The sequence below is a fragment of the Macrobrachium nipponense genome, chromosome 26 (assembly GCF_015104395.2).
Source record: "Macrobrachium nipponense isolate FS-2020 chromosome 26, ASM1510439v2, whole genome shotgun sequence".
NCBI classification, from domain to species: domain Eukaryota; kingdom Metazoa; phylum Arthropoda; class Malacostraca; order Decapoda; family Palaemonidae; genus Macrobrachium; species Macrobrachium nipponense.
In genome coordinates, this window is record NC_087215.1 from 34,467,777 (window position 1) to 34,493,069 (window position 25,293).

General features: G+C 38.4%; 2 protein-coding genes across 3 annotated transcripts in view; both read left to right on the forward strand.

The window, feature by feature from the left end:
• The window catches only part of LOC135200175 (gastrula zinc finger protein XlCGF17.1-like), a 235,793-nt gene that overhangs the window by 127,023 nt on the left and 83,477 nt on the right, over window positions 1-25,293 (forward strand). The window lies entirely within an intron of this gene.
• The window catches only part of LOC135200174 (zinc finger protein 883-like), a 38,487-nt gene continuing 29,332 nt past the window's right edge, over window positions 16,139-25,293 (forward strand). For both annotated transcript variants that reach the window (XM_064228535.1, XM_064228534.1), the window contains exon 1: window positions 16,139-16,324. The gene's annotated coding sequence lies outside the window, so the exon portion shown is untranslated. The remainder of the gene's footprint in view (window positions 16,325-25,293) is intronic.

A 25,293-nucleotide genomic window follows, 5' to 3' on the forward strand; every position in this document is an offset into this window, starting at 1 on the left:
TAGACCCCGGAAGAACTACGGCGGACAATTACGTCTCAAACCCAGTACAGGATGATAAAAATACGGAGTACGGAAACTCTGAAACTGCCTTTGAGCATCGAGACCAGCAGCCTGAGAACTACAGGAACCGTGGAAGGTCCTAAGAAAAAAGCCCCACCAAATAATTACTTCCCTCAACCCTAGAGAGAGAGAGAGAGAGAGAGAGAGAGAGAGAGAGAGAGAGAGAGAGAGAGAGAGAGAGAGAGAGAGTCGAAATCTGCAAATTTCAGGATGATATGGTGAAAAAAGAAAAACGGTTTGCTCAGGTGTGTTAATGGCAAAAAACAAAAAAAAAAAGGATGATAGAGAGAAGACCCCAAAGCAATCTCCAAAGAATGACTTGATAAAGTGATAAAGAAGACAGTGTAAAGACATGATAACTTTTAGAAGAAATTGGGAAAGAAAAAAACTATACAGATTCTGTTCCCCATGATAACCTTGGCAAACATCATTAAAAACTCAGGAAAATTCCTCCAGACGTGATCGTAAATATGATCGTGAATACAGTCCGCATTCAAACTACTGTAATTCGTCTTACGATAAATCGATTTTACGAAGGGTTAGTAAATAAATTTGACACTACTACATTTTGAAAATGTCTTTCAATATCTCGCGCGCAGCTGGCGTAGGCAGCTGCGTGCAGTCAGGCAGCAAGATGGTTTCAATACCCAATTTTGGCCAAAGGCCAAGTATGACTATGAGGTCATTCAGCGCTGAAAAGGAAATTGACAGTAAAAGGTGTAACAGGAGGAAAAACCCTCTCTGTTGCTATGGAGGAGTTATGAAGTTCCATTTGACAACGTCTGTGTGTGTGAGAGAGAGAGAGAGAGAGAGAGCGAGAGAGAGAGAGAAGAGAGAGAGAGAGAGAGAGAGAGAGAGAGAGAGAGAGAGAGAGGGTGTAATTGCTGTATGGATATTTAATGACTGAATTGGTTGTTGGTAGGTTCTGGGCTGTCTGCTGGTCCTGTTGATTGTTAGAGTTCTGTGTTTTGAGTGTTTTTGAGTCAGTCTTTAGTCAGAATCTGTGAAAGACAGTAGTATCGGCAGTGGTCTGTGAAGACATTGATAGCTATAGTCAGTCAAGTGGTGTGTTTTTGAATTGTTATTGGTTTGTTGCTGATTGCTGTTGGGTTTGATGTTATTAGTTGATTAGAGTAGTTGTGCCTGTGTTGGATTTGTTGTGCTTGCGAGTTCCTGTGGAGTTATATGTGAGTTTTTGTTGGTTGTTGAGGGTTGTTGATGGGAGCTGTTGTCCTTGGGTGCGGTTGTGAGTTGTAAGGGTTGTTATTGGTGAGCTGTTGTTATTCTTTGATGTTGTTGGTAGGTGTGTGGCTTTTGCCTTTTGCTGCTGTGTTTTTTGTGTTGCTTGTGGTTTGTGCAGTGGTCTTGGGTTGTGTTGTTCCTTTTTTGTTGTTGTGTTGTTGAGATTTTTGGTGTTGTGTCGAGTTGTGGTTGTGTTCCTTGATTATTGTTGTGTTGTTGTTTGTCCTTGGTTGTTGTGTTGTTGTTGTTATTGGGTTGTGGTCTTTTTTGGTTTGTTGTTGTTGGTATCTCTTGTGACCTCGACCAGTGGACAGCACAGGATAGCCCGGAGTATCTGGAGAGTTGGTAAGTATGTGTGTTTTGTGTCGTTTTTGTTTTTGTTTTGTTTTTTGTAGCTATAGGTCAATTGTCCTGCTGTATTTTGTTGTGTAATGAAGAAAGTGTGACTGGGGTGGGTTGGGTAGCAGGAGTGATTAGGTTAATGTGGGGAGGGTTTTGCAACTTGAGCAAATTACAATCGTCTAACTTCTCCCACCTCCATAACTTTACACCATCTTCTAAGCTAATAAGTATTATCTTAACAATATATACGTATATAACTGCGTACAGCCATGAACAACCGAATGAGACACTACTTTGTTTGCTAATACGATGGAATCCTAGCAACGCAACCATCTGTTTATTGTATTCAAACCATGTACAACAGTAAAGACTTAGTATATTATGTAAATGTGGCAGAAGCTGGTAAGGTAATATTACCGGCATCGGCAACAAGAATAAAATTCTCCAAGCTTTATGTGAATTCAAAACACAGTAGTTGTAAAAAGAAAAAAAAACTACTAGCATGAAAGAGCTCATTACTGCTGTTTTCACACTGACAAATGATAATTTACGTTAAGTTCGTGATACGATGAGAGTGAAAACAAACGGAATCCACTGAAAATTACGCAAACTCTTAACAGAGGGTTAAAGAGTAATTGCAATGAGCGTATTAGTCAAATCTTGTACTTGAAATTAACGTCGTGAGACGAACACTATGACCCTTTCCTTTCCTTCCATTACAGCCAATCCCCGGGTTACGACGGGTTTCGGCTTACGACGTTCCAAGGTTAAGGCGCTTTTCAATTATATTTCATCAGAATTATTTGTTTCCAGGGTTACGACGCCTACAATGCTCATCTGGCAGAAGAAATATGACACCAAAAATGCAAAATAATCATATTTGAAGGTTTTCTGGATGAAAAATGCCATAAGAATGCAGTTTACATAGTTTTTTAATGCACCCAAAGCATTAAAAGTAAGGTTTTCTTAGGATTTTTTTATGATGTTCCGGCTTACGAACGATTTTCGGGTTACAACACGTCTCAAGAACGGAAAACCCCCGTCGTAACCTGGGGACTGCCTGGTATAAGTAAATAGTATCCAGATACTGATTTATGCTAACTAGGATCAAGAACATTTGCTGAGACCCAATGAGATGGTTGCATCTGGAGTGAAGGAATTGACTAGTCGGCATCTCTGCCTGTCTAAGACACGTCTCCCCCCCTCCCACCAAGTAGGGCTATGCATTAACGGCAACTTGTAATTGTAATTCCATTGAATTGTAATCAATTACACATTTTCAAGGTAATTTAAGTTTAAATCTTTAAACTATCTAATATAAAATGTTACATGTAATTTGATGATGCAACTGGTAATTATTTTGTAACTGTAAATGACGTGAGGCATCATGTAATTATTAACGGAAATTCGTCTGCTAAACTGATGAAAACGTCATACTACCGAATTCCTTTACCAGAAGGAACATTCTTGGAAAATAATTAAATGTACAAATTCTTATGATTTCTGATTAATGTGATACAAGGTACCATTATCAGCTATGTTAAAATGTGATAGTTAAAAGACCGCCTTACTCCACTTGACCACTGCAAGGCGAAAGCAATGGGAATAGGTGGGGAAGGAGGCTTAGTTATGTCAGCCCAAGCCAGCCAATCAGGGCCAAGAAGCGCTTTGGGAATAACTATATCCTCAATTTACCTCGGCCAAGAAAGTTAAATATGGCGAGGTAACTCGCATAAGCCATCAGCTGAATGATCGAATCCTGAACTAACATATGACCTACATTAGTATTTACAATACGATAATATGAAGATCCATACAATATTGGATCATGCCGCTGGCAAGCCTACACAGTCCACAATGCTGAAGTCCAATCTAATCTGATTCTCGTTCTCGTTCAATTACATTCTTGAACCGAATATTATATGATTCGATTCTCGTTCGTGTTCAATTACTCTGATAGCGAATCAGGTGAATCTTAATAACTCCGCGTCGTCCTCGACAAAAATTCTCAATCTGCATCCTTCGAATACACCTGAGCAGAAGAAGCAGAGGCAAGACCACTCCTGGAATACCACCTGACGAGACGGAGAACCTAACCTTCCCTGACCTACACCCAAGACTGAAACATGGCAAGAAATGAAAGCTGCACGCTTGCACCAACCTGTGGTAGTGACAAGCACGTGGGTCTAGGAGAGCGCGATTGCATGACAATATGTTCTCTCGAGGAGAATGCATTAGTTTCTTGCTGTGCTGGTAGCAGTGCTGGTGAGAACAGCACCCTTGCTAGCAGCAGTGCTGCTCTATGCCTGGCAAGAACGAGCATCATCCTCACAACACATCCAGCACTATTTGAGGCCGAAGCTTCTAGCAAAGAGGTCTAAACAGAGGACCTCCTCTTTGCCTCTCCCGACGCCTTATCCCGAGGGACAGGGACATCAACCATGGCCCCTGACGAAGAACCAGTCTTGGTATTTGCTGGTGGGTTTGAGCTGCGGCTCATCCCTTCTCTCACCCCATGCCACTGTCGTGACGGAGAGTTGACTCCCAGCCACTGACTGTGGATGTACGACTTCCCTTGGAAGGTTGTTCATTCGGACCAACTCGCAAACGAGTCTCCAACATGGCCCCGGTCCCGCCAGTAGCACCTTTTGAACCAGGGAGTGGAGGACAAACCTAGGTTCGACAAACCTTGGTTTGAGCTCCAGAGGCTCCTGAGACTCTAGCCCCTGAGGGCAGTCTCTGTTCCCTCTCCTGAAGGAGTGGGAGAGCCGACGAGATAGCCAACTGCCTCCCACACGGACGGAGGACACAAAACCTTAGAAGCTTCAAGGTGAGGCTTCTTAGGGGGCGGAGAAGCTCCATTCCTCTTCTTAGGTTGTGAAGCCTTCGAAGCGGGAGGCGAGACGATGACAACGAAGATGAAGACGAAGACCACAACACCTTCCTTGATCTCTTCTTCGACTTCCTTTTATACAGCTTCTACAGGATCGTGGTCAGGGCCAACCAAGGAACATCAGCAGGAGCAGGAGCAGAGTCGGCAACAAAGACAGGCGCAGGAATGGGGCAGGGTTCTAGTGCATGTTCCGCGGCAGGCATGGCTGGCATCCCTAACATATCCAAAGGTGACAAAGGAGGAGGAAGAACGCCTCGACACTGCCAATGAATGGTATTCTGAAACCAAGTGGAGGAGGCATCAGTAGGTTGGTTGACGGCAGATGGTATTGGACTCCAACCAGGGAAGACGTCACACTTGTGGGGTGTGGAGGCGCATGGTAGCCGGGCTGGGTCACAGTAGCCATGGTGGTAGTGACTATGGAGTGGGTAGCAGTGCTGTTGGATGCACGGTTCAGATTAGCCAGCAGTGCTTCTACCAAGGGAACCCCCACGAATCCAAGTGAAGACCATGCCTGGAAGCAGAGAGAGAGAGGCCTCCCCTGAAGGGGTGGCAGAGAGTGTGGGATGGTTGCTGGGAGAGGTACGAGGAAGAAGGGTTTGCAATATTAAGAGTGGTTGGGGCGAATTACTCCCCACCATGTTTTAGGGTTTGTTTAGGTTTCCTCACATACCTCTCCTCCTCCCTTCAAACTTCCCCCACTAAGCAGCAGACACAGGGAACACTCCGCATACATGATATCTCCATTACACTCACACCTTGGCAGAGGCACAAAAGGAGAGAGGATCTACCTCGAATGAGGCACAGATCTTTCTGTACTCCTTGCCGTTTACCCCAGGGCAGCGCCAGCTGGGGGCAGAGGGCAACAAAGGCTGCAAATCTAGGATTTGTTGGGAATTCATTATAGCACAAGCAATCCACAAATATTCAAAAGAAAAAGGAATAATCTCACCGGGATAGAAGATGAAGAAAATAACAAACAAGTCGGGCAGAGAGCTGTGAAGAACACGTTCTTCCCCGAAACCGGCCGAAAGTAAATTGGAATGTTTACATCCAGTCAGAGAGACTACCAATGGAACCAGTGGTTAACTACCGAACCGCCTTGTTTGAAGAATTCAGCAGCCGTGTCCAGGCTACGCCTAAGTAATTCCTATTGTAAAGGACCAGTGGTTTGTATATCGAGTGGGAACAAATGAAGTTTTATAAATATACTTACCAAGCAATTACTAAGCCAACGATCAGCCCTAGCACGGAATTTCTATATTTTAAAAATTCACACACAAGTGACTGTTGCAATGCAGGGGTTTCGCCGTTTTTATTTAATTGCTTGCTGAAGTCAGTGATGTAGCCTCTTTAGTTGGTTTTTTGTCTGTTGTATTCAGCTTTGCTTTAACTTCGTCAGTATTTTTTTCTGCCAGCTCATGACGATGACAAAATGGAAGATGACGACACTTGAGGAGTTCTCTTCCTCCTCGACTTCTTCCTCTCCAAATTTTGCAAGATTTCTACAGGAAAAGGCACATTTACCAGCAGAAGTAACGTTAATAACCCTGGGTCGAAGCTGTTGTCCAGTGATGAAACTCCAGGATAACATCAGCAAATGAATATGATTTTCAGCAGGGGAACAGTACACACAATCGAGGACCAATACCACAGCATGCTACGAGTTACAGGTACAATTCCAAAGTTAGGATTAGCTAACAAGAAGGGACATCCAACTATCTACTGCTGTAATCACTATCACCACTGTTAGCCTCTAAAAGAAAGAAAATATGATTAAAAAATTGAGGATACTCCTGTCGCATCCAAGGGGCCCGCCATCTGAAATGAGAGAAGATCCCTCAAACACCAGCACTACATCCCCCACCTCTCTTCGTTCAATTGTAAATAGATGCAAACATTCCAACAGTGGCTGAAGTCTATCCTGGGTTACAGGAAGTGTTGAAAGATATTTTTTGAGACGAATAGGCTAGTTTGCCGGTCTCGGTAAAATAGACAAATATGGTTTTTAAGCTAATTTAACCGGTCCCGGTAAAATAGACAAATATGCTATTTAAGCTTATTTTACTGGTCCTGGTAAATTAGACAAATATGCTTTTTAACTAATATAAGGGCTCTTCTACTTGGGCAGAAACTGGCTTCCTTAGCTTCAGAGTATAGCCAAGACTATGAGCAAAGACTGTGTGTTAGAGGATGTAGCAAAGATGTGGGAAGCAGGAAAACAGGTTGCAGTTGTGGAAGCTATGAGCAGGATTCTACCACCAAATTCACAGGCCCGCCAATTGACCATAACTTCAACATGACTGAATACACAAAACAGGATGTTTTGCCAGATATGCAGAATGATTATTTAATTCCTACCGATACAGAATTACCTGCGGCTGAAGATGAAACAGAACCGGGTAGTTTACAGATCCACAGACAGATCCTACAGTTCCAAAACCATTACCCCAAATAACTAAATGCATAGAATAAAAGTTGTCCAGAATTCCAAAATATACCCAAAAAGTCACTTATCCGACCAATTTACACCAAAATACCATCCGCCGATATTTCCCGTGAAACGTAAATTTTTCTAAGTACTCACTTGATGTGAACGGTGACACGGCGGTCAGAGCTCCCGTAGTTCTTGAGTTGGCCGCGGACAGGCGCTGTACGTCGGCCCGCCCCCAACGAGGGAATTTTAAATCAAACCAATCCTGTATCAGGTTGACCCAGGTCATTCCCAAGGGACATGGATTAACTTCCTTCCAACCAATAAAAACTTGTCCCATGAATATGAATCAGACACTCATACCTGCACTCACAGAATTCGCCCTTTCCGTTCTCCACCACCGTCATGGATAGAACACACGAAGTATTATTTCCTAAAAGTGTAACAGCAGACGAGTTCGATAACTATACGCATTTGTATACGTATTAGTATTCTGATCGAGTTCCTACCCAACACCGACAAATTTATGAAGTGGTTGTATAGGAAAGGTTTACTTGGGGACTATTTGGGGTTATGTACAACGTGCAACATAGGGAACCGACGTTTCATGAAAGATGGGACCAGCAAGGCCACAGGCCAACCCATTTACATGTAGCACTGTACAAACAGCGGTAAGAAGGTATCAGTTTGGCACGGGTCACTTTTTGAAAAGTACCCCTTCATGGTCGTCACACAGCAGTGACTTTGAAATTTGAATAAGGTAAGTTGTATATTAATTTTTGTTATCCTAAACTAGTGTTTCGGTTAGTTCGAAGCCAGTACCGAAGCAAGTGTTCAAACAGATCTATCGGCCCGACGGTGGGCATGTAGGAACATGCATGATGACGCAATTTGTACGTAAACTAGTTTTTCAGTTAGTTCGAAGCCAGTACCGAAGCACGTGTTCGGACAGATCTATCGGCCCGACGGTGGGCACGTAGGAAAATGCATGATGCCGGATTTTGTATCTAAACTATTTTTTGGTTAGTTCAAAGCCAGTGCTGAAGCACTTGTTCAAACAGTAAGGCCGTGGTGAACGAGTAAGGTGTTTAATGTTACAGTTATGGGGGGGATTTATAGCCTAGGCTAGTCATGTTTTTTTTCGTATGTATGGTGGCTAATTCTCTGCAACCCCTGTGGCTAGCACGCGCAGCGCAACATTACCTCTTGCCAGAACATACCGTGTTTGCCAAGACTCTCTAAATATGCGTATAAGGCGCGAAGCACCATTCCGCCATGGCCTTACTGTAACCCCTGTGGTTAGCGCGCACAGTGCAACATTACCTCTTGCCAGAACATACCGTGCTTGCCAAGAATCTTTAAATATGCGGATAAGGCGCAAAGCGCCGTTCCGCCACAGCCTTACTGACAGCACACATAAACATATTCACCGTTAACACCTAATTTATCAGTAATGCTGGTTAGTGGTAACCTAGGCTAATCTGTCATTTACATGTAAAGTAGTGGTTCAAAGTTATGTATGCAAAGTAAGAGGTCCTAGTATCTAATTTAATGTTGGTTAGTGGTAGCCTAGGCTAGACGTTTTACATGTAGGCTAGTGGTTCAAAAGTTCTGCAAAGTAAAGGGTCCTAGGCTACCTTAGCCTACATCAACCTTGAAAGCAGAGTAAAGGGTCAAATTTTTGTATTCAGGGTAAAGGGTATGGGTCTCAAAACCGGGAATTGAGAGTTTTGGGCGCTGTGAAAGTCCAAGGCCGCTTCCCCCCACCCAAAACCCTGGTTTCCCACTGGGTCCCCCTTTACCGTTTGAGGTTTTTTAGGCTTTATTTTCCCTGGGTCAACTACAAAAACGTTGTTATTAGCAATTAGGGTAAAAAACTGCATGGTACAGGGGTGGACCATTTACGATCAATGTGTACAACCCCAAGAAAAGTACATTGTAATGTGTCCTGACACCAGAGTAGAGGTCTTTAGCTCCATTTCTCACCAACAAGAAGTCGCGTCTAATGCCCATCTCCGATGTCAGGATGCGTTATAATGTACTTTTTTTGGGGTTGTACACATTGATCGTACATAGTCCACCCCTGCACCATGCGGTTTTTTACCCTATACTGTTCCCCTTCTCATTTCCAAATATGCATTATACATGTAGTTACTTTATTTAAGATTTTTCCCCACAAAAATTGATCGTCCGCAGATATGTAGTCGCTCCCCAACTACACTTCCAGAGCCCTGTGCAGTTCCAGAACCTGCTAATCCTACGTAAAACAATGTCACTTTGCCTCCAAAATCGAAGAGAAGGTGTAGACCCAAGGACAAGTTTTGGATTTGCAGAGACTGTAATGCCTGAATATTTGAGACAGATGCATTTCTTTAAATATGTAATTATAAATAAATGGTTTTAATGTTTCAACAATTAGTATTGAAAGATTCAAAATTGTCTTAAAAATTATAAATATAGGCTAAATAATCTTCTTATTAAATCCATTTTGTATTTTTTTTGGCCTTGCTGGCATTAATAATAGAAATAGTAGTATTTAATGAAATAACCTTGGATCTATTTTACCAGAACCAGCAAAATAAGCATAGAATCATGTTTGTCTATTTTACCGGAACAGGCAAAATAGCCCCTTCCTTTTTGCGAAGGTTGTTGCGCTACGGTAGAGGTGGTCGTCAGGTGGCCATTCGATCGTTTACCCAAAAGCACTTTTTCGGGAAGGTGGCCGCTACTACTAGACATCGCTGTGTGGTCGTTTACCCAACTACCTTACTGCCTAATCACCTTATTCTAGAATTTACCGACCGTGTTCCGGCTCCGCCGCAAGTAGTATATGTAGGGTAATAAACCGCATGGTACAGGGGTGGACCATGTACGATCAATGTGTACAACCCCAAAAAGAGTACATTATAACGCGTCCTGACATCGGAGATGGGCATCAGATGCGACTTGTTGTTGGTGAGAAACGGAGCTAAAGACCTCTACTCCAGTGTCAGGACGCGTTATACTAATGTACTTTTCTTGGGGTTGTACACATTGATCGTACATGGTCCACCCCTGTACCATGCGGTTTTTTACCCTATATCCTGTTATAAGGGACCGTGGTTTGTATCTCGTGTAGGAACAATACCTAATTGACCTGCTGGGAACTCCTTAGGCTAGCTTAGGTCCTGTACCTAGCCCCTATACGAGTCAGCAGACTTTGATCTGTGCATGGCAAACAGAGCTATACTACCTATTTTTACGAAGTTTTCTTGGCGTTGTCAATGATACCAGTCTAACAGTTTCCAGCCAGAATGAATTCGATTCTTGTGCAACTTTTCTCACACCATCAAGTGTCAACTACTACTAAGGTACCCTGGACTCGAGAGGCTTGGAAACCTGACAACAATCACTTCCTGTTGAAATCTTCAATGGGACCGTTGTAAATGGCGAGAAATCTGTCGGAAAAAATGTGTCATGAGGTATTGGAGTCCATAGGCCCAATAAACCTTGTCTTACCTTTTAACTCAATCAAAATTCCGACTGGGAGGCGTCTCTAAGATCTGTCTTGCTACCTGGTTCCTAAGCGCTCAGCTGCACAACACAGTTCCGGGCACAGACACACCCCGCCTACACTGTTTATATTGTGAGGTGCAAAGCTTTAATTATTCCCTGGTTTAATCTATTCATTTTTAGTTTGAATTTATGCTGCTTCGACATTTTTAATTTAATTCATATCTATTATCCTTTTCTGTAAAAATAGTAGTCCCTGAAAATTAAAGATCTTTTTAAATTAGACATAACACTGGATTTCTATTTGCCTGGTAGACTCAATGAGAGATGAAGACGACACCAAAGGAGGAGGCCAGATGGAAAAAGAAAAGTCGAAACACAAAGACATTCTAATAGTATGGAGGAGTTATGGAGTTCCATTTGACAACGTGTGTGTGTGTGTGAGAGAGAGAGAGAGAGTGTGTAATTGCTGTTTGGATAGTTAACGACTGTATTGGCTGTTAGTGAGTTCTGGCTGGGTTGTCTGCTGGTAGAGATCAGTTCTGAGTTTCAGTGTGTGTTCCCAAATCTAGCATAATTGTATGCTTCTAGCATAATTTTGCCTCATATTAAGTGTCTAGCATTTTTTCTAGCATAATTTATTTTCTAGCATAATTCTAGCATAATTTATTTTCTAGCATAATTCTGCAGTGTTTAGCATAGTTCTTGCATAATCCTCTTGACAAACGCATATTTCATAATTTCCAACTTTACAGCTTAATCAGAATACGAAAAAATATTCAAATGCATTCTTTCAATAAATGCAGGCTATTGAGTAGTCTAATTGACATCAGCCATACCATTCACTGCTGAATCAGTCTCAGTCGGAAGGTATACTAATGTCATGTTCGATCGATTGCTTCAGTTTTTGGTAGAACTAGCCTCTCAGCTGCAGAAGCGCTTACCTCTCAGTGATACATTTCTTTCTGAAATTTGTTCTGTCCTTGATCCAGAGGAACTTGTACGTGGGAGTAATATCAATATGTCTCTAGCAAGTATCACTGCCAAGATTCCTAACTTTGTCAGTGAGGAAGATGAACAAAAATTAGAAGATGAATGGCGATTACTTCTGCTAAGTGATGATGCACAAAATATTCTCTCGTAGAATGCTGGCATTGACACAGAGACTTTTTGGTCTAAAATATGTCAGACAGGCAAATACCCACTAGTATCCAAACTTGCTAAAGCACTGTTAACCATTCCTGTGCCAAATGCCGACTGTGAGAGAATATTTTCAATGGTAAACTTAAAAAGACAGAGAAAAGAAACAGACTGCAAAACAGTACCCTGGCGAATGAGATAGTAAGTGGGGAGGGAATAAAGAAAACTGGGTGTGTTAAATTTGAACCAACAATTGAGATACTTAAAGCAGTGGGTACAAAGAATATATATCCACAGTTGCAGATTCTGTAAGTGGGCATAAGAGATATCTAATTTAATTTTGTTTTCAGAAACATTTCAGTCCTTCCAAAAAAAGAACAGTAATTTTATTTCAATTTTGAGAAATGATGAACCTGAATTTAAGGAGAATTATGAATTTTTTTTATTATTATTTTTGAGGAATGTTTTTGTTATATTGTTTTACTCATATTATTATTTTTATTATTATTTTGAGGAATGTTTGTGTAACATTGTTTTACTCTACTATATATATTAATCAATATTAAAATGCCAAATAACATTTATTGTCGTTTTAATTAATCACTAGCCTTTTAATGTTTAGTTGACCACTAGTCTAAAATCTGGCACAATTCTAGCATAAAACAATGATAAATCTAGCATCCTTTTGGTCTGTTTAGCATGATTTCACAACAATTCTAGCATATTTTCTTTCTGAAGATTTGGGAACACTGCAGTGAGTTTTTTTTTGAGTTAGTCTTTGGTGAGAGCTGGTGTTGATAAGTGGTTTGGACAGCAGTTTATTGGAGGAATTGAAAGTCAGCTAAGTTGTGTTTTGTTTGTTGTTCAGTTGTTGTTTTGTCAGTTGATGTTGTTGTTTAAGAGTTGTTGTGCTGTGAGGTCTTTGTTGAGTTGTTTGTGAGTTCCTATTGTTATATGTGAGTTGTTGTAGTTGAGGGTTGTTGTTAGTGGGAGTGTATGTTGCCTTTTTTTTTGTTGGTAATTGTTTGTGCATTGGTCTTTTGTTGTGTTGTTGAGTTTTTGTTGTTATGTGTGAAGTTGTGGTTGTGTTGTTTGCTGTGTTGTTAGGTTGTGGTTGTGTTTCTTGTTGAGTTGTGGTCTTTGGGTGTTGTTGTTGGTTTGTGGTTGTGTTCCTGTTTTGTTGTTTTGTTCCTTTTTTGTTGTTGTGGTTGGTATCTCTGCGACCTCAACGGCAGACAGCACAGCAAAGCCTGGAGTATCTGGAGTGTTGGTAAGTAGTACATGTTTTTGTGATTTCGTTTTGTTTTTGTATAGTGTTGGTAGGTACACGTGTTTTGCTTTTTTGTTTTGTTTTTGTATAGGTGTAGGTCAATTGTCCTGCCGTTTTTGTTGTGTTAAGAAGAAAGTGTGACTGAAGGTGGATTTTGGCAGGTGGATCGTTTAGGTTAATGTGGGGAGGGTTTTGCACATGTTTTTTTTTTTTTTTTTTTTTCTAGCTTGTGATCCCGTCACAATAGTAAAGGTTAATTATAGAACAGCAATATTCAACTTAATTCTGGTCTACATGTCAACTAATGATAAAGAAAGAAATAAACAAATAAAAGCGCCTTACATGTAGCAATAGAGAAGGCCACAGACCTGCCTGTGATTTTCCTTGGGGATTTCAATGGGCATTTAGGTTTCATAGGGACACAAGAACTTGACCAAAATGGAAAATACGTTATGGACCTAATGAAAAAATATGACCTAACGCTATTAAATGGAGATCCCAGCTGCAAAGGAGAGATAACCTGGAGTAGAGGAGATCAGAACAGTGCTATAGACTTTGCCCTAGTCAACCAAAATATGTATAAAAACTATGAATGTATGGAGATAGATGAGGGAAAATATGAATATGATCTATCAGACCATCACCTCATAAAGGTCCAATTCAAAATGAACACTAAAGTAAGGAAAACATTCAGAAATGAAACAAAATAAATCAAATATTTGAAAGTTACAGAAGAGTCTACCAGGAAATACCTTGAATATATAGAGTATAAAGTAAGCCAACAAGACAGAAAAGGAGATCTAACCCAGTTGGAAGAAACAATGAGTGAAGCAAAAGCAAATAACCTAGAGAAGATAATCAAAACAAGGTTAAACAGAGGAAGCAAGAGAAATAGAACCAGTATGGGTCACCAAAGAAATGAAAGAAATAAGCCAAAGAAGGATATATAACAAATTAAAAAGGAAAGCCACAAGAATAGAAGAAAAAAGATACTATGAAGAAGCATATCTTAAACAAAAACAAAAAGTACAGATAATAATAAAGAAAGCATATGAAGAATATGAAGAAAAGATTAGAAATGAGATAATGAATGATAAAAACAGACACAGGAAAATCTTGGAATATATAGACATGCTGAGAGGAAAGACCACATCAGAAAAAGAATGGATAAGACTATTCGATGAAAATAAGCAAGAGATGAAGGACGAAACCCTAGGGAAAGAGCTGGTAAAATTCTGGGAAACAATATACCAAAAAAAAGAAAACAAAATAAGAGAGTATGGAATGAAAGCAAGAAAGACAGTACAAACATGACTGGAAGAAATAGTGAAAAGATTAGGAACAGCAGATGAAATACCATATATCTTTAAGAGAACACATGCATAGAGTGTCAGACGGAATGAAGCCAGTTCTGTTCGAACTACTCTTACAAAGGAGTAACAACCTTCAAAAAGAATTGCAGAATGTTTAACAAACAGCATACTGAAGGGCAGGAAAACGCAGAAAAGCTGGTTTAAGTAAAAAACAACACTTATGCCCAAGAAAGAAAACCCCACAGTCAAAGATCTAAGGCCAATTGCTCTAACAAATGCATCATATAAAATTTTCATGTGGATCCTGAGAACCAAAATAGAAAAACATATTAGCAATATAGGAAAAATTAATGAACTGCAATCAGGCTTTACCGCACAAAGGAGAGGAATCGATAATTTATATATCTTACAATACTGCATACAAGAAACGTACAGAAGAAAGGACCCATTATTTGTAGTATCAATAGACTTCCAAAAAGCATTTGACTCAGTTAATAGAAAAAAACCTCATTGACGTCATGATGGAATATAGGCTGCATGCAGAAGTAATAAATGCAGTTGCAAAGATATATACAAATGATGTAACAAGCCTATGCCTTAAAAATACAGAAAAAAAAGTACTAAATGTAACTAATGGAATAAGACAGGGATGCAATGGCACAACCATATTCTTTCTATTAATAACGTACCTTAAATAGAAAAATTAGAAAATACAACAGAAGGTTTTAGAAATGAAGTAATAAGGCTAGTGGCGTATATATGCGGTGGTGGATTAATACTAGGACACACACTAGAAGAAATAACAAAATCAATAAAAACCCTTATGGAAATCGCAAGTGAATGTGGCCTAAACATAAATAAGGACAAGAGTAACATACTAATATATACAACGACTGGTACAGTATCGATGATGTGGAGAATATGGAGCACATAGAAGGAATAAAAATAGTTAAGAATATTAAATACCTAGGAGTAACAATCAACAACATGAAAGACTGCTTCAGAGAACAGATAAAAAGGGCCCAAATTAAAGCAAAGCAGATGGCAAATATGGCTAATGCAGTCATCAATAAAAGCTGTAGCAGAGTAAAAATAGGAAAATTGTACTGGAAAGGACTAGCGATGTCATTATTCATGTATGCCATGAAAGTCATGAAACTTGACAGGAAAACAATAAATGAATTTCAGAAGATAGACAATAAAGTATATAGAGCAATTTTGAAAGCGCCAAGTTACACAGCAAGTTGTGCGTTAAGATCTGAAATAGGGGCCTCTTCCTGCCAATCTAGAGATATCAAGAATAATCTATTCTACCTGAAACATAAACTGAAGAATGGTGGAAATAGGCTCCTACATGAGATAACCATAGATCAGTATAAAAAAAAAAACCTGGATAATGCAAGTAAAAGAGTATATGAAAGAACTAAACATAAACTTAAGTAAAATTGAAGTAGTTAAAGACAAACTGTTAAAAGAAATAATAAACAATTGGGACAGAAAAACATGGCAGAAAGAAATGAATGAAAAGTCAACATTAAGAATCTACAGAAAATAGAAAAAAAACATAGAGAAAAAATCTGGTATGACAACACTGAAAAAACAATGCTGATCAGTAGGGCCAGACTAGGTATACTAGGATTAAATGACAGAAATAGGATAAAAGGAAAAGATACAAAATGTTTATACTGTGAGGAACAAAATGAAAATTTAGAACATTTCTTACTTTACTGTCCAGCATACAATGAGATTAGAAATAGATATAGCTTTATGCAGCAACCATATCAAGAAAATAAAGAGGAATTAGTAGCAAATATACTCTTATTGGTAGTACTAATGAGGGAGGAAGTGGAGAATAGGAAAGATTTTATAAAAGAAATGTGGTATTTCAGAGAGAAGCTCAAACAAGCACAAACAAAGGAGGAATAAAAGAAGCAAGGGAGCCGTTTCAAAGGCATATCCCACCCACTACTACTACTACTACTTCCCTTCTCACTTTCGCCTCATTTATTCACAAATGCGCAGAAAATACGTCGTATTTGCGCATTTTAAACTTATATAATTGTTTTTTACTTCCTGAGAATAAAAACAATTATATATTAAGCCGTGGAACAGAGATTAAAAAGGAGAATTTATACTAGGTAAGTTAAACCTGTTGTATCTGCTCCGTTCTAATTTGGATGGGTGACCCTCCTCCCCCCCCATAAGGGGATCAATGTATGGGGCAGATTTGACCCTAGTTTAGGTATTTTATGGGTAGGCCTAGATATCAGGGCCCTAAATGGGTTGGATACCCCTTTTAATATTAGGGTAAACAACCGGACGGTGACATGTCCATTCGCAGAAAGACCACTTTTTTCGGTAGATCTAACCCTATACTAGCTATTACTATTCCGCGGCGGCCTAGGCTATGGCAGGTGCTGTTTTTCTGTGCAGTTTTACCTCCTGAACAAGAATTTTAAGTAATATTTATTCGGACGGTAATTAACCCCCAGGGGCTCGTACTAAACACGGCGAAATAGGGTAAAAAACGTCATGGTACAGGGGTGGACCATGTACGATCAATGTGTACAACCCCAAAAAAAGTACATTATAACGCGTCCTGACATCGGAGATGGGCATCAGACGTGACTTGTTGTTGGTGAGAAACGGAGCTAAAGACCTCTTACTCCGGTCGTCCAGGACGCGTTATAATGTACTTTTCTTGGGGTTGTACACATTGATCGTACATGGTCCACCCCTGTACCATGCGGTTTTTTTACCCTACTATATGAATATGCCATACAAGCTAAAATAAGCATGTGAAGTCTTTGTACTAAAATAGATAGGTAGATGTGTTCAAGGCAGTTTTTAATTCCAATAGCTATCTAGGTAGGGTAAAATACCAAATCGCCACCTGACCTCTACCGTAGCATGACTACCTTCCCAAGAAAGTATTTAAGGTTGGTAACACATCCTGTAGGCTAACCCAGGATAGACATTAGTCGAGATCCAGCGATTATTGAAGCAACACCTCAAGACCTGTATACTTTCCTCCCGAAGTAAGTTTTTTCTCTCAAGTCACAAATTAAGGCCATCATTTCTGATCTTTAGGAAGGTGGTTGTGCCATTTGGTATTTTACCCTATGGCGTCTCTTCGTGACTGGAACATTTTGTCACTCTCATGACGACCATGTCTTTCCCAGCCTTCCTAGCGCTTATTTGAACAATCTTGCATATATAGCCTGTGAAACGGTTATTGATATTGTGGTAATTCTAAGGGTAATTTTTCGGAAGACTCACGCCAGCCGTTTTTGCATGGAAAACCATTTTTTCTGGTAGTTTTCTTGTTTTGTTGTGTTCTGATGTCATTATCTTCTGCAACTGTATAGTTCTCCTGTTACCACTGCCTTACAAATCACAGCAGCAGATTGGACTTAGTCAGAAATGGCTGCTTAAACAAATAATAATAATAATACCACTGCCTTACAAATCACATCAAAGGAGCTCCCTCCCAGTGTGGGAACCATGTTTGTGGGTGGGGAAAACAGAAAATGGGCGATGCACTGGAGGAAATAACAGAAAACAAGTGATTTGCAGAAGATGATAATGGGCAGAATCCAACTAAACAACAAGAAAACTACCAGAAAAAATGGTTTTCTATGCAGAAATGGTAATGATAACAAGGCACCAATACAACCTAAAAATACCAAAATAACGTGATCTATGGGTGTTTAATGGTTATTATTTTGCTGTATTATAGCTATGGACGAGGGTGGGATGGCAGTATTTGTTCTAAGCAATAACTCTGCACAGACTGTAAGTTATTAGAGATCCATATATTTTAGAAGGGATTCGCTAAGGAAATCTATTTTAAAAGGAACCAAACTAACCTAACATACCATAACTTACCCTAGCTGGTCGTGTTACCTGATCGGGGGCTTTACCCCCGTACCCCCATAGTTGGCCGTGATCTCTGACCGGGGGCTTTGCTTCCATACCTCCTGTGGTTTTTTTTTTTTTTTTCTTTTTCCTTACCTTACTAGTCTGAGTCTGTTTCCAGATGCGAGGTAGCAACAGCACCCTTGTGAACATTGGTTGAGGAAGTGGAAGCCCCACTGGGTCCAGGCTGGGAGGTATGATCCAAGGGAGGATAGAGTTTACCAGCAGCAATGAAGAAGGCGTGAAGGAGCTGTTGATGATCTGCTACTGACTTAATAAACACATAGCGGGAGAGATACTGCCAGTAATATTCTTTTCGAGCGCCGGACCTAAGGACATAGGACTTAATGTCCCTCCACAAGTACTCGATATTCTGTGTGTGAATTTGTGGATTGTTTGGATCAACAAAAGCCTCGCTATGGTTTATGGTCAGGTGCTGATATCCGAGTTCACCAAGTCTCTTGTACAATGCCCACTCGTCACTAACTATGATGCTTCCCAGCCTTATATACTTACGAATAAGTGGGATAAGGGTAGCAGCATATCTACAGGGATTTTCGATAAGAGGCACTATAAAAGGGATTTTGACGAAGGAAAAATCTATTTCTGGGGGAGGACCTGTGTCGCCCGGTGAAAAATCCCTTTAGCTCATTTTTCAAGTATAAATAAACTCTAGATATACCAGAGGAAAAGCTAGCATGTTATGCTGAAGTTACTACCCTCAGCGCGAGCACCTGGAAGGGTGTCGGTATAAGTAAGGGGCGATGTAGAAACCACAATTCACAGGACCTCTGCCACTTAGAAGATTCCCTCTCCAAAATCCCCCCTCCGCGATGGGAGCCGTCACAACGAACCCCACCGCAATCTCCTCTTGCTATTACTACTAATACCCATGCGCTCCTTCATTCCTGGAATAGCCTTTCAAGCTTGGATTGGCCAGGGTGGGGAAAGTAAAAAGGAAAAGGAAAGGGTTGGGTTCACCGGGCGACACAGGTCCTCCCCCAGAAATAGATTTTTCCTTTGTCAAAATCCCTTTTCTGGGTTTGACTTGTGTCTGCCGGTGAAAACATAACAGAGAATTCCATCCAAGCTAAACAGATACCTTCATATAATAGGGGTTAATAAAACCCAGAGTAAAGTTCAAATATAAGACTATTTAATACTGAAGTTTGCTATGCAATATTACTTAAAAACTAATAAATTTGGACCTTAACATACTTAAAACTATTAATACAACAATATAATATGGTAATGTACCATAGGCATCTGAATAAACTTGACAGTTATGTAAAGAATATCTGGTGAGGCCACTGTGGCTCTACCAACTAAATTTTAACATTATTTACAAGCTCCGGTGGCGGAATAGACAGGTCTAGCCTGGCCTGGGGAAGAGGTTGGTGGGGAGTACGAGCGAGTCAGGTAGGTAGGAGAGTGTGTTAGGAAAAGAATTAACAGAAGGGAAATTAAGGGAGTTTGTCAACCCCTTTCTTCGGGGAAGACTCTGCTTCCTGCCACCACTGTTGGAAATGTAAGGGCCTCCAAGTTCTTTAGATAGTGGCGCTTAAAAACTGCCAGCGATATCCAACCTGTATACTTTTTCAGGTCCTCAAAGTTCATATTCTGAAAGTAGTTAATAGAGGTGACAACTGCTCGGATGTCATGAACATGTGGAACAGAATCCGGATTGGCTTGTTTAATGAAGTAAAGTATTTGTTGCCTGATGCCTTTTAATGTGATTGTACCTCCTTTCTCTTTAATAAAAAGAGGACCTGAAGTCGTTTGAGAAGTCCTGGCTATAAATGTCTTAAGAGTATGGACAGGACACAGTGACTTATCCTCCGTGAGAGGAAGAATTTTCCAAGGCGTCCACCTATTCTGTGGATCCTCGTTTTTAGCCAGAAACTGCCTGTCCGGTGAAAGCAGGACTTCGCCTGACAGGAGGAACTCAACATGGCCTGGGTTTCTGGAGAGAGCCGATAGTTCAGATATTTTGGGCCCTGAAGCCAGGGCCACTAAAAATAGATTCTTTCTAAGAAGGGTTGAGTAAGAACATGAATAGTTATTAGAATCTCAAGCTAATTTAAGGACGTCATTTAGAAACCAAGAAACCGTCTGAGGACGGTTTACCGGTCTTAAACGGGCACATGCCCTTGGGATAGAGGAAAAGTATGCGTCCGATAGGTTAACCCTTAAACGCCGAAGCGGTATATTAAAAATCATCTTCCGTGTGCCGGGGGGTTTCGGAGTGAGAGCGGAAGTGGAAAAAATATTTTTTTCAAAAAATCACAGCGTGCTTAGTTTTCAAGATTAAGAGTTCGTTTTTGGCTCCTTTTTTTGTCATTGCCTGAAGTTTAGTATGCAACCATAAGAAATGAAAAAAAATTATCATTATCATATATAAATAATGCGATATATGATAGCGCGAATACAAAATTTCATATATAATTGTATTCAAATCGCGCTGTATGCAAAACGGTCAAAGGTAACGAGTTAATTTTTGTTTCGTTGTAATGTACACTAAATTGCGATCATTTTGGTATATAACATTGTAAAATGATAAAAGCAACATAGAAAATATTATCACAAAATGATGCATGAATTCATAACACGCGGACGTAAAAAAAAAAAAAACAAAAAAAAAAAAAAAAAATTCACCATAAATCTAAATATTGTGCTAGAGACTTGTTTCAAAATGAAGATAAATGATGGAATATCACTAGACAGGAGGAGTTTTTGCTTACAATTGCGTTTTTTAACCATTTCGGGTGAGTCAAAGTTGGCCAAACGTAGTTTTTTTGTAGTTATCGTGATTTATATGCAATTATTTCAAAAATGAGAAAAGCTACAACCTTCAAATATTTTTTTTTTGTATTCTAATTAAATTGCACACATTTTCATATATAAAACTTTATGAACGCCTAATATGAAAAGGAGCAAATATTAGGAGAATGCGACGTACACATTTCGGAGATTTGTGGGGGAGAATCGGCGCGCTGAGGGAAGGAAAAAGTTTTTTCAAAAATTCACCATAAATCTAAATATTGTGCTAGAGACTTCGAATTTGTTTCAAAATGAAGATAAATGATTGATTATTACTAGACGGTAAGAGTTTTTGCTTACAATTGCGTTTGTTGACCATTTCGGGTGAGTCAATGTTGACCAAACGTAGTTTTTTTCTAGTTATCGTGATTTATATGAAATTATTTCAAAAAGGAGGAAAGCTACAACCTTCAAATATTTTTTGTTGTATTCTACATTAAATTGCGCACATTTTCATATATAAAACTTCATGAAACGCCTAATATGAAAATGAGCAAATATTATGAGAATGCGACGTACGCATTTCGGAGATTTGCGGCGGAGAATTGGCGCGCTGAGGGAAGGAAAAAGTTTTTTTCAAAAAATCACCATAAATCTAAATATTGTGCTAGAAACTTCAAATTTGCTTCAAAATAAAGATAAATGATTGGATATTACTAGACAGTAAGAGTTTTTGCTTACAATTGCATTTTTTGACCATTTTGGGTGAGTCAAAGTTGGCCAAACATATTTTTTTCTAGTTATCGTGATTTATATACAATTATTTCAAAAATGAGAAAAGCTACAACCTTTAAATATTTTTTGTTGTATTCTACATTAAATTGCGCACATTTTCATATATAAAACTTCATGAAACGCCTAATATGAAAAGGAGCAAATATTAGGAGAATGTGACGTACGCATTTCAGAGATATGCGGCGGAGAATCTCGGGGCCGCGGATGAGACCGTTAAAAAGTTTTTTTTTCAAAAATTCACCATAAATCTAACTATTGTGCTAGAGACTTCGAATTTGTTTCAAAATTAAGATAAATGATTGAATATTACTAAACGGTAAGAGTTTTTGCTTACAATTGCGTTTTTTGACCATTTCTGGTGAGTCAAATTTGACCAAATGTAGTTTTTTTTTCTAGTTATCGTGATTTATATGCAATTATTTCAAAAATGAGAAAAGCTACAACCTTCAAATATTTTTTGTTGTATTCTATATTAAATTGCGCACATTTTCATATGTAAAACTTTATGAAATGCCTAATATGATAAGGAGCAAATATTAGGAGAATGCAACATACGCATTTCAGAGATTTGCAGTAGAGAATCGGCGCGCGGAGGGAAGGAAAATTTTTTTTTCAAAAATTCACCATAAATCTACATATTGTACTAGAGACTTCCAGTTTGTTTCAAAATGAAGATAAATGATTGAATATTACTAGATGGTAAGAGTTTTTGCTTACAATTGCGTTTGTTGACTATTTCAGGTGAGTCAAAGTTGGCCGAACGTAGTTTTTTTCTAGTTATTGTGATTTATATGCAAATATTTCAAAAATGAGAAAAGCTACAACCTTCAAATATTTTTGTCGTATTATACATTAAATTGTGCACATTTTCATATATAAAACTTTATGAAACGCCTAATATGAAAAGGAGCAAATATTAGGAGAATGCAACGTACGCATTTTGGAGATTTGCGGCGGAGAATCGGCCCGCAGAGGGAAGAAAAAAAGTTTTTTCCAAAAATTCACAATAATCTAATATTGTGCTAGAGACTTTCGAACCTTTGTTTCAAAATGAAGATATCAAATGATTGAATAGTTACTAGACGGTCAAGAATTTTTGATTATAATTACGTTTGTTGACCATTTCGGGTGAGTCAAAGTTGACCGAACATAGTTTTTTTTCTAGTTATTGTGATTTATATGCAATTGTTTCAAAAATGAGAAAAGCTACAACCTTCAAATATTTTTTGTTGTATTCTAAATTAAATTGCGCACATTTTCATAAATAAAAATTTATGAAATGCCTAATATGAAAAGGAGCAAATATTACAAATATTAGGAAAATGCAACGTATGCATTTCGGAGAATCTGCACACTGAGGGAAGGAAAAAGTTTTTTTCAAAAATTCACCATAAATCTAAATATTGTGCTAGAGACTTCGAATTTGTTTCAAAATGAAGATAAATGATTGAATATTACTAGACAGTAAGAGTTTTTGCTTACAGTTGCGTTTTTTTACCATTTCGGGTGAGTCAAAGTTGGCCAAACATAGTTTTTTTCTAGTTATCGTGATTTATATGCAATTATTTCAAAAATAAGAAAAGCTACAAACTTCAAATATATTTTGTTGTATTCTACATTAAATTGCGCACATTTTCATATATGAAACTTTATGAAACACCTAATATGAAAAGGAGCAAATATTAGGAGAATGCGACATACGCATTTCGGAGATTTGCGGCGGAAAATCAGCGCGCTGAGGGAAGGAAAAAGTTTTTTTTTTTCAAAAATCACCATAAATCTAAATATTGTGCTAGAGACTTCGAATTTGTTTCAAAATGAAGATAAATGATTGAATATTACTAGACGGTAAGAGTTTTTGCTTACAATTGCGTTTGTTGACCATTTCAGGTGAGTCAAAGTTGGCCAAACGTAGTTTTTTTCTAGTTATCGTGATTTATATGAAATTATTTCAAAAATGAGAAAAGCTACAACCTTCAAATATCTTTTGTTGTATTCTACATTAAATTGCACACATTTTCGTATATAAAACTTTATGAAACGCCTAATATGAAAAGGAGCAAATATTAGGAGAATGTGACGTACGCATTTCGGAGATTTGCGGCGGAGAATCGTCGTGCGGAGGAAAGAAATTTTTTTTTTTTTTCAAAAATTCACCATAAATCTAAATATTGTGCTAGAGACTTCGAATTTGCTTCAAAATGAAGATAAATGATTGAATATTACTCAGGGTTGGTGGTTTACCATGGTTTAAACCAGTCAATAAAAAACCATGGTTTTTTTGGTTTTTATGTTTTTTTTTTTTTTATATTTTTTAGTCTTTATGTTTCCTTTATAACTTTTATTTTAGGTAATATATATTTTTGGCAACTTTTGGTGTTTTTATCAGTTACTTGGATTTTCAAATAAAATTGGCAATGTTAATGTTTACTTATTTAGCCTACTAAAACATTCTGAATTGTAACTATCTTACAGTATATGTGTTACCGTGCCATAAAATAACATTTGATGTAACTGAACATATTCATACAATTGGTGAACCTCAGATAATTAGGTTAAAAGAAATTTGTAAATTATTTTATATCTTCGATAAAAAAAGGGGGGTGGGGGTGTTAGTTATATAAAAAGAAACAATCATGTTAATCATAGCTTCAGAGAGAGAGCAATTATTCATTTCAAGTTGAAATAGGTAAAAAGGACATTCAAATAAAAGAAAAATTTTCAGAAATAAACACCATTTAGTGTAAACTACAAATGTTAGCACAGGTATATGAAGAAAAAAATCAGTTATTCACATCTACTTCAAGTACCTAGGTCAAAACGACTGATTCAAATAAACAAGAAAAATGTCAAAAATAAACCCCATTTGGTGGTAATAACCACAAATGTTAGCAGTGGTAAAAAAAAATCAAATCAAACTACAATTTCAAAGAATAATAATAATAAAAAAAAGACTTCTAATACATGAGAAAAATAAATTGTCTTTCATCCAAATCATAGCCTCTGACCATGCATAATTTTTCAGGGACAAAAACTTGGTTTTATAAAGTTAAAAATTTTCAACGTCAAGGTAACTTGATCAACACTACAAAACAAAAAATAAAAAAATTAGTCTGGTTCATCTACCATTATAGTTCTTAGTTTAAAACTTTGTGTAAAAAAATCCAACTTCCCGGCCTTTTTGATTCCCATTCCCAGTCTGTTCTGAGTTTGGAGGTGTACAAAACCAAAATAGAAAAGATTCTCTCAACTCTTGCACTTGAAATAAGTCCATTAAGCAAACCACAGATATCTTTTAATGCACGCCACCAGGAGCATGAGGTAAGATGAGAAATGACTGAAAACTCAAACTTGTATGTCAAATACATATAGGGCCACAGAATTGTGTGATTATCATTAAAATTGCTTTAGTTTTATACTGGGTAGCCCAAAAATGAAATAAACCCATAAAAAAAACCACACCTAGTAGCACAAAAAAAATGGAAAAACCATAAAAGAACCATATTTCATGGTTTGAACCAAAAAAACTAAGGTTTTTGGTTTTTTAAAAAAACCATTGGTTTTTGCCAACCCTGAATATATGTATGTATATATATATATTGTGGCATTTTTGGGTAAGCAAAAAATCTATCAT